Source organism: Numida meleagris, chromosome 12, assembly GCF_002078875.1.
Source record: "Numida meleagris isolate 19003 breed g44 Domestic line chromosome 12, NumMel1.0, whole genome shotgun sequence".
NCBI classification, from domain to species: domain Eukaryota; kingdom Metazoa; phylum Chordata; class Aves; order Galliformes; family Numididae; genus Numida; species Numida meleagris.
Window position 1 is genome coordinate 15966714 of NC_034420.1, and position 13949 is coordinate 15980662.

A 13949-nucleotide genomic window follows, 5' to 3' on the forward strand; every position below is an offset into this window, starting at 1 on the left:
TGACAATAAGACTCTGGTCCCAAGATCAGATGTGATTTCCAATCAGTGCTGAGGTTTAACAGCAATATAATGCAAACACTGTTTTTCTTCCCTTAGTATCTCCCTCAATATTGCAATTTTCCAATTAAGAGTTTTCACTTAACCTCTCTAACTATGCAGCCCAGCAACTCTTTTGAAACTGCCCACGTGTGTTGTTATTACTTGGAGAGAAAAGTCACATGTGCCTTAAGATGAAAGCTGTGACAGTAATCAGCCCGTTCTTTTCATTTTGCACAATTCCACGAGGTTCCAGTGGGCAGAGGTTGGCATTGACCTGCTGAGTGTTGAGCTGCTCAGCCAAAAGAGACGTGGCTGTGTTGAAGTGTTGCCCCACAGCAGAAGGGATTCAGCCTTTGGGCTGCGCTGACCCTGTGAACACGGCTCTGACATGAGACACTGCAGTCCTGATGACCTCCCGACAACAACTAACTTACTTGATTTATACCGTGATTATGTCTTAATTACTGCAGTGCCCAGCAGCGTGCTTGGCACTGTGCAAGGCAGATCGAGAGGCCGAGCACTCTGCTCTGTAAGGAGAAAACAGCAAGTTCCCCACCTGACCTTACAGCAGGTGAGCAAATCAGATGGGAAAGCAGGACCTGGGGCTGGGGAGAGCTAGGAGTTGCCATGAGCACACGACCTGGCTGTTCATCAGCAATGCAATGCAGGCATGACATGCTGCCTGTGTATTTTTCCCCTCGTTGTCTCTGCCCATTCAGGGTGTTATTTCAAGCAAACTTCCACGGGGTGAATCGCACAACTCTTCTTGCTCTTGGCTGAACCCCTGGGACTGGAACTGACCCCCCTGTCCCCAGGGTAGTCCGTCACTGGCTGTGGTCCTATGGATCACTACCACATGCTTGGATCATTTCCCCTTAGAAAATGCAGGGTAAGCCACAGAATCCTGGGATCATTACGGTTGGAAGGACGGCTGAGTTCATCTAGTCTGACCATCAGGTGCTCAGCAGCACACCACTGCCCCACATCCCTCAGTGCAGGATCTGCCCTTTTCTGCAACAGTGACTCCCCTGCTCCCTGGGCAGTGCCTGGCCGCTCTTCCTGAGAAGAAATTTCTCCTAATATCCTAACATCTCCTGTCTGCTTCTTTGAGCAAACAGCATCCTGCAAGGCAAGCAGCCAGCACAGGGCTTCCATTTTGGATTACATCTGACATTACATTAATTAATTGCCTGACTCAGTGCTTCGCACATTTTTATTTTTTTCCCAGTGCATCCCCAAACACCTGGAAGCAGACCAAAATGAAGCGCAGGGAAATCTCTCTGCCTGGAGACCAGAAAAGCCCCTGTGTTCCTTCTACAGAAGAGGTGCTGCAGCTGTGCCTGGTGCTGAGCGAGGGACGAGTTCCCAGCCGGGCCCAGCCAGCTGGGGAAGCAAGGATCAATTGCTCCGACCTGCTCCAAGAGAGCAACACAGGCACTGCCGTGCAGCCCAGCTCCAACCTGCTGCCACCAAGGGGCTGCTTTGTGCAACGAACAAAATAGGAAGCCTGTTTCACACCGCCCTGAAAGCAGAAGCTCGACAGACCATTTAACCTCTGTTTACACATGGAAACGTCCCCAGAATGCAAAGCCACTGCCTCAGGTGCCGCGATGAGCAAACGGGACTAAGAGCCCGTGTGGGACGGGAGCAGCGTGGCACTGCCATGGACCTGACCTTATCCAAACACTGCACAGCCACACTAGTGCCCAAAGCTCTTCATGCACTGCTTCAGTGCTCCTGTGCACCCGACTGCGAGGCCCTTGGGCAGCATTAGTCCTCCCAGCCATGACTGGTCATAGAGCAGCACTGCTTTCCTTTATTTTCTTTAAGTAATTTTATTCATCCTTCATTGTAAGGAAGAAATCAACTTCTTAAAATGGGATGAAAGCTCTTACTAGTGACACAGAAAGCCAAGGGAAACTAAGAGCTCTCACTATTCTTGTCTTAGAGTCTGGGAAATACAGAGTATGGGTCATATTTTCCAAATGCTTGTAGTTGCAAGGCAAAGAGCAAGGCAGAAGAAAGAGGGAGAAGGAAAAAAAAAAGAAGAAAAGAAAGAGGGAGAAGGAAATAAAGTTGTTGTTTTTTTTTTTTAAACAATGAAACAACAGCAGAGCAGGAAGGCAGGTGCCAGTAATTTTTTACTTTAAAAAAAAACCACCTGTTCCTTCATACTTTTGACCCCAATCCCTTCGAGTGCAGCTGCACCCCGGAGCCCGGTGCCTGCAGTAACGGGTGCTGTGCACACTGCAGTGTGAGCTGCACTGATTTGCACACGCAGCATTGCCCTGGGCTCCGGTCTTGCTCCTACACAGCCTCCAAGAGAACTGCTTTAAAATACAGCGTCGAAAACCCAGCAGAAAGCATCGTGCTGCCAAACCATTGGAGAAACACAGCCCCGCACCGTGCACTGTCATATCTTAGCCAACAAAACCGGCACAGCGTGCCAGAGCCCGCTGAAATCAGAGACCCAGCATATATCAATATCAAACAGGGGGGAGAAGGGGAGGGGGGGTTATTTATTTATTTGGGTTTAGAAGAAAAATAAGGAATTCCTGTGGCCGAACAGCTTAAGGCAATACACCGCGGTTTACAAAAGCACAAAGTCCTCATACCCCTGAGCACGCACGTGGGAAAAGTCATCATCGCATCCCTCCAGCGCAGCACCGCCATTCAGCTCCCCGTGGGGAAGGCTCCGAGCCCCCCCCCCCGAGTGCAGGGCACCCACTGCCCCGTCCCCACGGCTCGGCCAGAAAGCGCAGCCCAGGCAGGAGCCCAGGAAGAGGGGAAGAGGGCAGGGCTGCAGCAAAGAGCTTGCTGCTTCTTTCCCCGAGGCCACGGCAAACTCACGAACGCGTGGAAACTAACCAACGCTCGCCATTAATTTGGAAAGCCGCGGCTCAAAAAAAAACCGCTTTTGTCAAGACCTCAATACGGAAGAACAGAGAGCAACACTCGTTTGCATTTCAATAGAGAAATACCTGAGCTCAGCCGCGGTGTTGGGCGGATTCCTCGTCCCTGCTGGGCTCCTTAGTGTCCTGCAAGCACTGGGCTGGAGGCAGCACTGAGAACCCAGAGACAACCCCCACCACCAGGCACCACAGGTGGAACCCATTTGTATTTATTTACTTTGCAGCAACACCTGGTGTATGAGAGGGGGGAACCCAATCCCCCAGAGTGCTTTCTCTTGAAACACTGTAAATGCTCTTCTTTTTTCTGCCTATTTCACAGTAAAACTTTACAAACTCACGCTGACGTTGTCTGGTTTATCCTTCTGGGGTCGTTGGTGACAGAAGCCCCAACTCCTTTCTGCAGTGGATGTAGTTCTGCACTCAGTGGCTCCTTACAATGCGCTCCGCTGTGTGGGGAGCAGTGGGTTTGGGGCACTGAGGGCTGGCATGGCCGAGCTGCTGCTGCCCTGGGGCACAGCGCTCCGCCGTTCCTCTGTCATTCATAATTACAAATTTGGCCTGGCAAGAACCAGCCTGCCTTCACGTGGAGCCATCCCGACGCCGAGACACAGATGGCTGATGATCGAAATGCCTGATGGCATCTTTGTAAGAGCGCTACGGCAAAAAGAAGTGCTTCTGACAAGCATTATTTGCTGAAACAAATTCCGTTTTAATTAAGACACAAAGTCTGCGCTGAAAGACTGCTTGTCAACAACGCTAACTGCAGCGCACGCTGCTAGAGGTTGCGCGTCGCATTAAGGCTGAGCAGTAAAGGACGGGCTTTGCCAAGAGGTTCTGAAGCCCTCCTGAGTAGCAGGGCTCAGCTGGTCCTTCTCCTTGTGCGCTCTCCTACCTTAGAAGCTCAAATCAGTGCTGGTGAAAACACCCAGCTTCAGAGATTAAATCCTCTCTGCCCCCTCAGAGCTCATTCCTGCAGCACGGGGCTGCTCTGCCCCAAGGTGTGCAGAGCCCCTACACCCCCACCTGGGCCCCACCTGCAGCTCCTGGCCCTCGTGATGGCTGCAAGGGTCACGCACCCCGAGCATCATTCCAGCAAGGGGGGTTACGGGCAGAGCAGCAGCCCCAGGTCCGCAGTGTCCCATATGGCAGTAAAACTACTCAAGGAGAAATTATGCAGATAGCCAACATGCTCGAGCTGAAATGAATGATGTCGAAAACATCAGCACAAGCAGCAGTCAATTTGTGTTACGGTCAATGAGCGCGGCTTGATTTGTTTTCTCCTCTCAGAGGCCCCCAGGGGGCTCCGGGGCTGGGATGTGGTAATGAACACCCCAAAGCTGCTCCATCCGCATGCAGCACAGCCGGGAAGAAGTTCGCTCCTAACAGCTACTGTGGAGGCAGCGTGTCTTCACCCAGCAGGGCTGGCACCTGGCTTTGCAGAGGGCAGCAGTGAAGGTGCTGTCTCATTTCTGCAGTTTGGATGTGGGCTGACCCCTGGCTCTTGCTTCTCTCCCACTGCTCCATGTTACAGGATCTGCTTCCCCTGAGCAAAACCAGGGGAATGCACTGCTCCGTGCCGTCACCGCATCAGGGGAAAAGGCAATTAGCAGATGTACCTGCCTGCAGTTGTATCTAAAACAAACGTACAGCAAAAAGCAAAACCTGGCTCCTCTCTCTCTCCAACAAGCCAGGAGCCCATTGCCTGCTGCAGGTGGGCTCTCCTAGTGCTGACCAAGCAGAAGCGCGGGGCACTGGAGGCTCCCTGGTGGGGTTCTGGAGGCTGCTGCCCCACAGAGGATTCCCATGATTTGTTTTTCCCCATCAAGGTTTTTCCTCACCCAAAAAGATACGGGGAAAAAAATCCCTCTCCTGGTGCAGGGGGCTCATAAAGCAAAGCTGCATTCGCCAAAAGCCCGGTGCCTTCACGGCCTGAGCCCCAGGGGTGCCTTTTCCCAGCCAGCCTTTATTACCCGAACTAATGTCCTGACTGGCTTCCAAGTAAATAAAAGCCTTCATCTTACTCTCCGTGGCACAGTGTGAACAGATTTCTCCTTGGTCTGTCTGTTTCCTCTAAAATAGAATGCGGCCACTGTTCAGAACAGCATTTGTTATGATGGAGTCACTGCAGATGAATTAGATCAGCTCTGCAGGGCGCTGGGGCACACGGAGCTGCAGCTCAGCATCTCTTTTCCTGGGGGTCAGCAGCCAGCACTGCCCCATCTCAGGAGACACCACTGCCCATGGGACCAGGGAAAAAACGCTTTGGGCACAGCACTGAAAGCAGCTAATATCAGCTGGCCCGTGATGGATGTCACCCCACTGCGAGACTCTCATTATCGTGTATTTCTGCACACCTGTGTTATTTAGCATTTGCAATGCAGGGATGCTCAGCTTGTTCCCTGCCCACATCCAGACCTGTGCTAAGGGGCAGCCTTGGCTTCTGAGAAGTTCTTGGCTTGGCACTGATCAGAGCCATTTTCCTCAAATCCACATGGTGCAGTGTGGCAGTGTTCCCCCAGAAGGACAGGATCTGCTGAGGACTTGCTATGGCTCCAAGTAATGAGCAATGGGAGCGGAGATATGAGCCTCTTAGTGACTGACAGAAAAGGGCTTTGACAACCTTTGTAACAGAATAAAGCAAGTACATCTTTAAATCTGACATCTTCACCTTCCTGCAGCCTCGTAGGTGACACAGCCCTGCTGACACTGACACCTTCTCAGCCTACTGCAGCTCTTCCCACTGTGGTGTTTTTATCAACATTTTCTCACTGAGCTCACGCGTTTTTCAGCCTTCATGCAGCAAATCAAGTCCCCCTCCAGCTGCCACCTCCTCACTTGACCAAAGCTCTCCTCGTCTTTGTTGGGAAGGGCTCCAGGTTGGCACAGCCTCATGCTGGTCCCAAGGGTGATCCTGTGGGACCGGAGACCATGACTGCTGGTTGCACCTCAGTAGAGCAAGTCACACCACGCTGACTTGATGTATGAGTGCAGGAAGAAGGAGTGGGAAGAAATAAGGAGATTTTAGCAGAGATAAATAGGATTTACAATGCTGTCATCTCTAGCAAGTTTGGCGTTTCAATTCATTAAAAGTCTAGACAAATTAGATGTTTGTATTCATTTAAAATAATTTCTCCTCTTTGACCTAGCTTAATTTATCACATTACTTCTTTCTGCTGCGCTTAGGAAGGCTGCTGTTTAAAAGGACCCAAAGGAATATATGAGTAAAATATTAAGTAGTTATCGCTAACAATGCAGAACATTAAAACCCGGCACCACAGCTTTCCTGCAGCTATTTTTGCCCAGCCCAACAGAAAGCACTCTCCTGCAGGCACAGGGTCTGTGTCTGTGGTACTATCAGAGCTGAGGCACCTCGTGAGTCTTTCCATGGCTAACACACGTATCTCAGGGACTCTGTTGTAGGCAATGCAGTGAAAAAGCAGCAGCAAAGGGGAAATCCTGCACATCACCATAAACATCACCATAAACGAACACCGATTTGATATTTTTTTCCCCCAACATTCCTAATAATAATCTTCCTCGGCCTATATTTCACATTCTACGACTCCACATTTCAGCTGGTTTTACATATATTTTGCAATTCCGTTGGCAAAAAAGAGCAGAAAAGAGAAAAGGTCGCATGCCCTTGCTGTGCTTCAGTAGGAGCTGCAGCCCATGCTCGTGTGGGGCAGAAACACAGTGAGAAGCCCCAGAGAGAAAGAAGTTTTACATGAGACATAAGGAAGGTTCAAAGGTGACTGACAGCTATGATCACTCTCATAATGTTGCGTTCCATACGTATATATATACACACACACGAGAGATTTCAGTGGCTCCCTGAAGATTGTTTGGGTTTTCTTTACATTTCGTGGAGTCAGGACAGTGTCCCTCTATTCCTCCTGCAGTGCTGAAGTCTGTGACATGGCATTAACGCTGTTTTGGCCTTCCCTTATTAACAGCTTTCTGAAGCAGCCTTAATTTAAATGCACACTTTTGCTGCTTAATGTCATGTGTTTCCCAGGTGAGAAGGCCCTTCATGTCACCACCACCATCTGCTGACTGTCTGAGACGTCCAGGAGATCGTTCCACGTGGTCTGATCCGATTTCTGCCTGAAATCCCTGCTCCTTTCTCTGGATGGCATCCAGGAAACACCTGTGATTTTTCATTTTTGAAGTACCATTTGCAGCTTGCTGCATGCTGACCGGGGAGTAAAGGGAGCTGTGGGGAAGTGAGTGACACCAGCACCAGCAATTTGTTATAATGACTCAGAAAATTACAGGATAAAATGTAGATGTCAGCATTACAGTAAAAGAAGGGCTCATTCATTCTCCCCTAAAGACTTCCTGCTCCCAGCCAGCGCCTCGATCCCATGCTGAACTCAAACCACAGGGCTATGGGCCATGCCACAGCATGAGGTGCTTTTCTGAGTGATGGGCACCGCTGCTTCCAGCCCAGCCCGGGAGCCGTGCCATACCCAGAACCACAGAATGGCTGGGTTGGATAGAATGGTTGGGTTGGAAGGGACCTTACAGCCCCTCCACCCCTGCATGGGCTCAGCTCAGGCTGCCCAGGGCCCATCCATGGCATTGGGCACCTCCAGGGATGGGGCACCCACAGCTCTGGGCAGCAGTGCCAGCACCTCACCACCCTCTGATGAACCCAACATCTAACTGAAATTTCCCCTCTTTTAGTTTAAAACCATTCCCCCTTGTCCCACCCACAGCAAACAGCAATACACAGCGGTGACAACCCACCGAGCCCTCCTGTTGCAGCCGCTCTGGACGTGTCCTATGTGACAGGAAGGGACCTCTGGCTCGTAATATCATAACATATGTGTAATATCTGAAGACCAAGATTATCTCTCTATTAAATTAGATAACAGATAATTAGATAATTTTAATTTACTTTATGAATCTTTTAGAGAGTAAACTGCTTACAGGCAGCTAATGCAATAAACTTACTTTATAACCAGAGAGCAACATCTGTTACAATGGAGAGTCTGCAGCACACATTAGGATTCTATGCGTGCCCCGCAGTAGTTAGAGTAAATGTATCATTAAGTTAGTATCCTTTCCCATTCAAAGCACACTTTTCAAGATTTATGTACTGCAGACAATAAGATAGCAGGAGAATCAACTCGCACTTGGCTCCTCTTGCATTCACCCCCTGTCCCATGGTGAGATAATGTCAGTAAGACGTAAGGCAGAGCGTGGAAATCAGGTCACTTCCACACCTGGCAAAAAATACAGAACTTCCCCCCCCCCATGCACACAGGGGCACGGCAAAGGCAGAACCCGTGGTAGAAGGGCATCAGTAAGGTCACAGTATCAAGCCCTCAAAAATCAAGAGAGTTCATCGTTCAGAATCATTCTGTGATTCTATGGTTCTCTGATCATTCAGCCTTCTTAGCACGCACACACCTACTCTTGCAATGGATGCAGCAGGCTTGTGCCGGACCCCAAAAGTGCTAGAAAAGATATGAGGATGAAACAGTGAACTTCAGGGAGAACATCAATCCAGTACCACCTATTCCCAAGGCACAATGCTACCACGTTTTCAAAAGTGACTGTTGTTTGAATTGTTAGAGCAACCTGGGTTTTGGCAGCTGGATGCTTTACTGCCATTGATTCAGCTTGTCTGTACTTCTGATTGAGCCAGCAGCACAACACAAAAAACCAAACCAAACCAAACCAGCTAGCTGTGCTACTGAGCTCCTGAGCAGTAACAGAAAACCACACCGCCCCTTGGGGCAGATGGGCACAGCATGGAGGATATCTCTTGATGACATTCATGCATTTTTTATTTTAAATTATTCTCCCGCATCAGTCACACGTGCAAACCCCATCCATGGTCAGCACACGCTCCAAGAAAACTTTGTGGGTTTACAAAGTAAATCTCAGTGCACGTCCCAGTGTGGAACTCTGGGTCAGTATTTGGAGACATACATTCCATAGCAAACAGAGGCCAGGTTTGATCTCATTGTTCTTCTGGTCTTGAAAAGGCATCCCTTCCCAAGAACACCCCGGGGGGAAGACACTGCCATGTCCATGAACCTCACCCTGAGAGCACGAGGGAGGATGGGGATGTGTGTGTCCCCAGCCCCAAGCACTTTGGACCTTTAGCATGCACAGCTTTGGATGCTCCATGTGTTAGCTGAGGGACGCTGCGCTCACAGCGCTCCAACAGTGAACACTGGGCTCAATATGCAGCCTCACACTCCAGATTCTGATCTGGTATCTGCACTTAGGTCGACTGGCAAACAAACAAGTGTAGGGGAGCTGCCTCAGACTCATGGGCCATTCAGAAAACTGCAGCTCCGGTGCATGCAGAAATCCATGCAGGAGCCATGGCATGAGCTGCTGTGGGGCAAAGTGTCAGTGCACGATGCACCGTCAACATGGTAACTGGGTTAGGCACGAGAAAGGATTTCCTGGGGTGGGGGAAATGCACTGCTCCTCCACAGAGAAATATTTCTGGACCAATCTCATTTATCATGCATTCACTCGTTAAGTAAATATTCATAATATATAAATGCTGGTGTCACTTTAATATTCTGATTAGCATGGTACATCTTTTCCTCTGTCTAGATAATGGTGAAAGTCATACTAATTGAAGTAATGTTGTGTGTCAAATGATATAGAGCTGATTTACTTAAGACTTGGATGTCTGCTTCAATTAACTTCTAAAGGATATTGCGCTCAAGTTCCTTTTTCTGTCTTTGATGAAATATGGTACATAAGATGTATGTGAGCTGCAAAGCAAATTCACCAACCTTCTATTACCTCTCTGTACATCCCCTGACCTCCTGTCATTCCCAAAGCAGAGAGAAGCCTGCAGCACTCAGAGCAGATACCCCCTGCTCCTGCAATAAATCCATCTTTATTTGCAAAAACACCAGATCCAGGCACTTTCTGCTTTGGATTTTGGGGTTTTCTCTACCTGCACAGCTGCTCCAGCAAGCAGCCATTCAGGAGGGAAAAGCTGCACGTGGAAAATAAAAAGGATGTGAACCATATAAAGACCATATGGTTGAGTGGAATAAGATCACAGTGTGCAAATTGCTTTTTTTAACTGTTCTTGGATGTGTTTTTAAATTACCTTTGCAAGTCCCACAAAAAGGCATCACTCCACTGGGTTACGACTGTAAGGCTGGCCTTACTGGTGTCCGTTGTACCTTGTCACTTGGGGTGTTCTTACCAGAGCATCTTGTACAAGCTGTCACTATCTTGTCGTGGTCCAGAAGTGTGTTTGAAGAGTAACTGACCTGGCAATGGAATGTCTCTTTCAGGACAAGTGAGTGGGGTGAATTATGAGGAAATGTTAACCGAGCACCAGCAGTAAAACCAGAATTATTTTGGCCACACCAGTTTCTAATGAAACAAAATGGAATATTCAATGGTTGTGTGGACATTATTTAAGGGGGGGGGGGGGGGGGGGGGGGGTTGGGAAGCATGGGAAGACAGAATCTTAGATCATTTGATTTTTAAATAGCAGAGTTACAAGTTCAGCTGCCAGCACACTGCTCAGATCTCAAACCTGGAAAAATTAATTATAGGAGACCTCAGCCAGGCTCTGATTCAAAGCACTTCAGCCCAAGGCACAAATCTGCGTTCAGACATCAACCCATTCCTACTGAGAACCAGATCAAGCCCATAATGCTCAGCACTGGTGTTCATGACCAGTAGAGGACCACTGTGCCACTGCCCCAGCGCCCGCCTGCTGCAGCCTGGCTGTGCTCCATGCTTAGAGATGCTTGGAATTCTCCAGGCAAGAAGGAGCAAGTAAATATTTGATCTATTGTCCATGTTTTAGCAGGTAGTTTTGACAAGAGCTATTGAATTTCTACCTAGAAAGATGAGTTGTGTGCTGAGAAAATCAGAATCAGATCCTCACCCTGGGATGGTGAGAAATGCAGGCTCTGTCTGGAACCGCCTGAACTTCCAGCACTCCTGCTGGGCTGCTAACTGCTCCCCTGCAGCTGACAGTACTACCCGAGCATTCACGCCACGGATTGACCAGGGAAGCTGCACCCCTCCCATGGACTTGTCATAGAATCATTGAATTAGCTGGGTTGGAAAAGACCTGCAAGATCATCCAGTCCAACCATCCACCTACCACCAATAACCCCACTAAACCATGTCTCTCAATGCTATATCTAAATGTTCCTTGAACACCTCCAGGGACGCTGACTCCACCATCCCCCTGGGCAGCCCATTCCAGCGCCTGACCACTCTTTCAGAAAAGTAGTATTTCCGAATGTCCAGCCTAAATCTCCCCTGGCGCAACTTGAAGCCATTCCCCCTGGTCCTGTCACTAGTGACAAGAGAGAAGAGGCTGACCCCCAGCTCACTACAACCTCCCTTCAGGTCATGAGGTCTCCCCTGAGCCTCCTCTTCTCCAGGCTGAACAATCCCAGCTCCCTCAGCCGCTCCTCATAAGCCCTGTGCTCCAGACCCCTCACCAGCTTCGTCGCCCTCCTCTGAACACGCTCCAGGGCCTCAATGTCTTTCTTGCAGTGAGGGGCTCAAAACTGGACACAGTACTCAAGGTGCGGCCTCACCAGTGCTGAGTACAGAGGGACAATTACCTCCCTACTCCTACAGGCAACACTGTTCCTGATACAAGCCAGGATGCCATTGGCCTTCTTGGCCACCTGGGCACACTGCTGGCTCATGATCAGCCGAGCACCGACCAACAAGGCTGGGAACAAAGTCGATCACCACCAATCAGCCCCCAGCAGCAACACCAACCACAGCTGGATCAGCAGGATGCACAGATGTGCATCCATCCGTGCATTGGCCATCAGCACAATCAGCAATGGGACCTCCAACACCATGACCTTCTGGAGGACAGAGGTGAAGACACTCAAGTCTCAGCTTTCTTATCTTTAATGAAGTTAATTCCTTCCATTACTTTAATTTTGTAATTTGTATTTAATTTCCTGTTCACGGAGGAAGAGAATGAGGAGAAGCAGATGTTGCCCCCCGCGGTCTGTGGAACAAAGGGAGCCAGGAAAGCTCATCCCTCCACCTGATAGCTTTTTTTATTGGGCAGCACAGATGCTGGGAAGGTGGTGAGAATGGAGGTATGTCAAAACATTAACTTCTGTTTTGTGGTTGCTTTGTTGTTTTATTTTTTTTCCATCCTGATGTGAATTACACAGTTAAAAATAAGATGGAAAATAAGGTAGCAAGCACTCCTCTCCCAGCCATTGAACCTGCAAGCAGTAGGTTTGGGCTGTTTTTCTGGCACGTAAGAGAGAAGGGTGACTGGGGACTTTCTGCAATAAAGCAATGTGCTCTCCAAAGGACGTTTAAGCAAAGGTTTATTTATGTATTTTATCTGTAAAGGTCGGCGTATCTGTTTCATGTAGAAGTTCAAAGCTGTAACTGCTAAAATGGTGCAGGGTTGATTTAATGCAGGCTGGCATAAACGTGAGTTTTGCCCACAGATCTGAAAACTTTTCAAATGATGCAGTGCCTTCATCTGTGCTCTGAGCTGCTTGGCAGTGGTGGGTTGCACATGCAAAAACTGCCAGACACCGCAAAGCAACAGAAGCAGGGATGCTGCCCTGTCTGCCCAAGCCATGAGGACAGGAGAGGGAAAAGAAATCTTTCTGATCTGCATGGTTTATCCTTCTTTTCCCCCTGAGATTTTCCCAGCAGATTAATAGTTTTAAAAGCTGCAGCAACAGATACGTGGGTTAAATGGGGAACACCCTCTCCTGAACCTGAAAATCTATCAGTCCATCTTCCAGAGCTCTCTGCTCACAAGCCAATGAGTTTAACGTGACACAAATTAAATTGCTGCAACTGCCCTTCGAGTGCAAGTCACTGCAGAATGAGGAGAGCTCAGAGGCTGATGGCTGAGCCTGGGGGAAGCACACAGGGCAGTCCCAGGGGCAGAGCAGCCCTGGTTGTGCCCTGCCCTTAACCTCCTCTCTTGCTCTGTCAGCTGAACTGCACCAGGCTCCTGGCTATGGCTTATAACTTCCACTCACTGATTCACTCACCAGCTCAGCAGTGCCTGTCTCAGAAATCACCATCACCAAATTTGACAGAGAGCCTCCAGACGCCTCTTGCTGAACCCAAGGAGCAGCCTGGCTGCTCCTGCTGCACTTTCCCACCTGGACAACACCCCAGCCCTGCCCACTGGCTCCGTGAGCAGCTTTCCAGTGGTGTGACTGAACCCCTCGGAGCACTGTGAGCTATCAGGGCACACAGCTTGCAGACCCAGACCTCTGTAATGGGTCTGCAAGATGTATCTGTTTCTGGTACAGAGGAGAGCACATAGCACGGGACCGCTGGGCAGAGCAAAGCAATGGCTTCGTCCCTGCAAACAGCACAAGCAGCAGAGTTCTGGGGGAGATTCATGCATTCTGCTGGAAGAAAGCCGCGCTCTGAAATAATTTTGCAGTGAAGAAAAGATCAGTAAAATATGCAGAGCGTTCTCTTCTATTTCAGTCGTCCCCAACCGTAAAAATTCACGGCTGCATCCAGCTCCATGGCAGGCTGACACTGCGAGGAGACCAGACCATGACTCGGTATGTAAATAAGCCCATAAAATCTGGAATTTTTACATGAAAATCAGATCTCAACAACCGTTCTGTGGATTGTTTAACTCCTATGTACGTGACTACAAAGCGTTTCTGCACAGAGAAAGCATTTAATAAACCTCTAAATGATCAATCAGTTAAATAAATAGAGCATCCCCATGAAGCCATGCTAACTTTTTAGGAAGTGCCTCATCCTTCTGTCATTAACATAATAAGCCTGAATAACGTTCTCGCAGCAATTACTGCCAGCGGGTCAATGTCTGCTAATAGCAACCCCTTTCTCCACGGATTATGAACATCATAAACCACGTCGGGCCCAGAAGACAACATGTGTCACAAGGCTTTCTCCAGCATCGGTGCCAGGCTGCTGTAATGTGGCACTTATTGTGACAATAGCTTGTCTGGGATCACTCAGTGCAACCACTTTGTGTCTCTGTGGGAGTTC